Source organism: Penaeus monodon, chromosome 7 (genome assembly GCF_015228065.2).
Source record: "Penaeus monodon isolate SGIC_2016 chromosome 7, NSTDA_Pmon_1, whole genome shotgun sequence".
Classification (NCBI taxonomy): domain Eukaryota; kingdom Metazoa; phylum Arthropoda; class Malacostraca; order Decapoda; family Penaeidae; genus Penaeus; species Penaeus monodon.
Genome location: NC_051392.1, coordinates 37,172,916 through 37,177,915, shown reverse-complemented (window position 1 = coordinate 37,177,915; position 5,000 = coordinate 37,172,916).

The window sequence follows — 5,000 nt, the reverse complement described above, 5'->3', positions numbered from 1 at the left end:
GGCGTGTCGCTGCACGTACAGCCGTACCCTGCAGACCAATTGGTATGTTGTGACGCCTGTACATGTGATCTGTCGGGATGGGCTTAAACAATAATAACTGGACTATGATCAATATGGGTTGTAGTGATTAAAATGCTACAGTTCGGACCAGTTGATCTTCAGGTGGTATGACGGGAAAGTGATTGGCCTCCGGCCGTCCCTATTATTATGTGTTGTGTCTGATGTGGGTCATGTGTACTTTTAGCCATAATAAGGTGTTAGGTTGAAAGGGTTACCTTCTGGTGTAGCCAGGAGAACTTGCATACAGTGAGATTTGAATGTAGTGCTAGATGACATGAACCTTGAGCTGACTGTTTCACTGTAACAAGTTATATCTAGTTTAGGCTAAGTTTTTATATAAAATCATGAGACTTATAGTTTCATGTCTTGTAGCCAGAGTACAGTCACACATTATATGTACTCTGTACTGCCTGAAATCTTATGTACATAGTATTGCCACACATCATGTGTACAGTGTACTGTTACATCCTGTATAAGGTTTACTGCCTCACATTGTATACATTATTTTGTCATATGTGTGCATTGCCATGTCTGTTGTCTTCATAAGTTTGTTGACAACTATGTACAGTTGTACATCAGATGTGAATGTATTTTGCTTCATATCAGACATGAACAGTGTATTGATGCCAACCACATATGTACAATGTAGCTTCATTCAAATGTGAACATTGCATTGCTGCATATCAAATATTAAAAGTATACTGTTTCATATTGAATGTCCAGTGTACATCTGCACATCAAATGTTTACAGTATATTCTTACACATTGTGCTTATGAATGCAGTTCTTTTTTGTTCTATTTATTTTTTATTATTGTGATCCTGCACGGGTAAGTGCAAGTCACTACATCATAATGTGTACTGCATTGATGCACATCAGAAGTTTATAATGTACTATTGCACATCAAATGTGCTCACTGTTCTGATGCACATCTTATGTACAGTGTACTGCAGTGTATTTATAGTTACTACTGCACACCTTGTATAAATTGTGCCACCACACATGTGGGTTATGTACTGATGTAGATATATGCAGTACAGATAAGTAAGCAGGACTTCTTGTTGCATATTCATTGTCAAGTATTGTTAAAGCAGTTAGTCTGCATTTATGTGTTGATCTTGGTGACTTGGGTGCTTGTCAGCAAGCAGTTAGTTATTAGCAGATTTTCTTTGTTTTACCGTTATCAGAATGTTACGCAGCAGACAACTACTCACCGCAGACAAATTTCAGATTCTTACTTAATGGTATTTTTATTGTTTTTTGTTATTGAAAGCTGACCTTGACCGTAGATATGAAGTAGATCACTTTATTTTTGCATTATATTTGTTTGTAAGAATCTGTGTTGTATTCATGCACTAACAATGGAAATTGAATGTCCAGTTTTATTAAGAGTGATCTAAGAAATTTTTATGAAGACTGAGATTGTGAAATATTTGTTTACCAGATATTTTCATGAATATTCTCTTTTGTGTTAAGGATGTGTGAGTTATTGTTTTAAGAGGCATCTCTTTATTTTTATTTTTATAGAAGCAAATATATTTATTATGATCATTTGTTTTGCAATAATATGCAAAAAAAGTCTTGGTGAGAAATGATGGGAAAAATTTAATTTGTGATACAGAATTATGCAATAGATGGTGTAGAATTAGTGGCCATCACTTTATTTTTATTTTTCCATTCCATTTTATTTTTAAAAAATTTGAACACCACATTATCGCAGACACGTACACTGTTTGGCCAACTTTAAACTGCTTAGACAAGAAAATAAATGTATGTCTTTGATGAAGGAGCTGTGAGCTGCCTAATAGTGGTGAACTCGTGAAGTTTTTGAGGAGTTGTCACGGAGGATGTTGTGTGACAAAGTAAAGGTCAGAATTTATTTATTAACTTATTTTCTGCTTTTATTTTATGTATTTTTTAAGGAAAAATCCTGTAAGAATATGATTTGATTTGCATGAACTCTTAAAAGTAAGGAGTAATTGTTTACTATTTATTTTCTTCTTCTCACTTTTTTACTGTAATTGCATTACAAAATATACTTGTTAATGGGAAAGTAAGATCATAGTTTTAGTTACCTCTGAATATGGCCTTAGAATTGACCATATATAGCAATATCATTGTTATTCAAGGCTGTGTAAAGATACTTGTATTATATTTTTATAGTAAAAAAAATGCACAGGTATTTGTGTACAGATATGAAAATGCCAAGTCTGTATCTATATAACGTACATAAAATATAGAAATTAATTCAAGGAGTACCCCAGTGGGGCAGGCCCACTGTGACATAAAAAGTGCTGCCAAATATACAGGTAGCTTCTCAACTGTATATCCCTGGTACAACAAATGTCCATAACATGAATAACAAAGTTGATTGATAGCAGAAATAAACTGGGCACAAACACACACACCCCCTCTCCCTCTCTCTCTCTCCCCCTCTTCCCCTCTCCTGCTCCCCCCCCCCTTCTCTCTCTCTCCCCTTCTCTCTCTCTCCCCTTCTCTGCTCCCCCCCCCCCCCCTCTCTCTCTCTCTCTCCCCCCCCTCTCTCTCTCTCCCTCCCTCCCCCTCCTCTTCTCTCTCTCCTCCCCCCCCTCTCTCTCGCCTCTCTCCCCTCTCTCTCTCTCTCCTCTCTCTCTCTCCCCCCTCTCTCTCTCTCTCTCTCTCTCTCTCTCTCTCTCTCTCTCTCTCTCCTCTCTCTCTCTCCCTCTTCTCTCTCTCTCCCTCCCTCTCTCTCTCCTCCTCCTCCTCTCTCTCTCTCTCTCTCTCTCTCTCTCTCTCTCTCTCTCTCTCTTCTCTTTCTCTCCACCTCCCTCTCTTCCATGACGGTTGCAGTGTGGGGGAGAAGATACTGAGACTGAGGCCCACTGTTGGAGCTTTTTGGAGCCTTTTCGTTTCCTTCTCTTCTCCAGCCCCTCCTCCTGCCCACTTCTGAAGAGGTGAGAGCCGTGTTGAAATTATTGAAGGCTGGCTTTGTGTCAGTACTGTATGATCTCAGGCAGCCCTGGGCTCAGTATTTCTCTAGTTGTCTAGCCCTTACCCCTCATGGGGACCCTGAGGGAATAAACCGTTTCACTTACCACATATCCCTGGCTAATTATGGCCTATAATGCAGAATACCCATATTTGGGGCATTTAGGCTTGACCCTTTATCAACTAGAGCCACTAACTAACTTTTGCGCTTACCTGAGCCCTGGCTCCTTTAATCACGACTTTGGGCACCACAACCCCCTCTTTGATACCTGCATCAGTTAAGCCCATTCCATGTCATTACCCAACCTCCAGAAAACAATCCTTCCTCTCTTCCAATATCATCCACATTCATCTTCATTCTCTACCCACATATCCCTTGCTCGTTGTTGGGGCGAGGAGCATAGGAGACGGAGACAGGCCCAATGTAGGGGATCAGCCCTACCTTGGACCTCATCCCTCACCTTAAAATGATCTTTTTTTCTCCCCTTTTGCTTTTCCTTCTCTTCATCCCCTTCCGACCACTTCCTAAGGTAAGAAAGGCTTGTTGAAAGGATGAAAAGGCTGGCTGTGTGTCAGTCCTGAAAGGCCTCCGGGAGCAATGGTCACGGTATACCCTTTTTTAATAGCCTAGCCCTTACCCCGTATGGGGAGACCGTTTCTTCTCACCAATTATTTCAGGCTCACCATGGTCAATAACGAAGGATTTTTTATCCTTAGTAAAGCATTAATACTTGCCCCTTCATCAAAATTTGATTTTTCTGGTTTCCCTACCCCTGCCTCTCCTTTGACCTTGGCTCCGAACAAACACTGATACTAATACGCTCTCCTCGATGTTTGTTGTCAACTCTATCCATTACGAATCATCCACCCAGGCCATTACTCAGCCTCCAGAATACACCCCTTCCTCTCTCCTAACATCCACTCCATCTCCTACTCCTCCCCACAGCATTACGTCACTCTACACCACCCCATCTTCCTCCCGTCCCTCGTCCTTCTACTACTTCCACCTTTCGAGGACCCTTTTTCGGCCCAGCCTATTGGGATCGATTTTTTGTGATTCCCCCTACAGCCCCTTGCTCTAACAATACCCTTTTCTACTAACAATCTCCCAAAACAAGTAGGCAAAGTTGCCTTTCGCAGTCGTTCCAATCGTTCATGCCTTGCCATAGTTACATCTGAGTCCTAAGCTCGTGCACTATCTACCCTGACTTACCTCACTTACAAACCAATTCTTGCCCAGTCTCACTCCCTTAATACTTGTACCGGAACTTTTTCTTCTTCCCCGGCTGATTGTCCTGTTTACGACAAGGACTGGTCAGACTGAAAACGGCCAGCTGACATGCCTCCAGTGACATGCAATCCAGTGCTACGCTACTCTTCCCAGAAGCCAACGTAAGTCCTGTACCAATATTGCCAAGATTACCTTCCGTAGACATGACCTTCCCCATGAAGTTGAGTGGAGTGTCCTACCCTGTCCGACCATATTGACCCTTTCCCCGTCAATGTCAAAGATGTTGCCGTTTTGGCCACCCGGCCAAACTCGCTCCACAACCCGCTGCCCTCTGTGTGCCCAGATTACTCTGCTCAACCACGCACGTGTACTAATTGTGGTGGCTCCCATAATGTACTTTATAGGAGCTGCCCAGCTTACAAGCTCGAGTCTGAGGTAGCAGTTCTCAGATTCAAACTACATGAGGCCAGACAAAAACACACCGACGAGGTTTTTCTCTTTCTACCTATTCCAAAACTGTACTTCGCTCCACTCCCCTCTCATCTTCTCAAGATGTCTTAGCATCTCCCCCAGTACTTCTTCCCTCCACCCCGAACCATCCTATCTCTACTCCTTCTCCCCTCTGTTAAATTCCTTTTCCAGTCTAAATCCAAATACTCCAGTCTCTAACACATCCCTGATGCCTACCCCTCCTCCTCCTCACTCTACCTGTCGCACCGGTATTCTATACATTCCTCCCCATC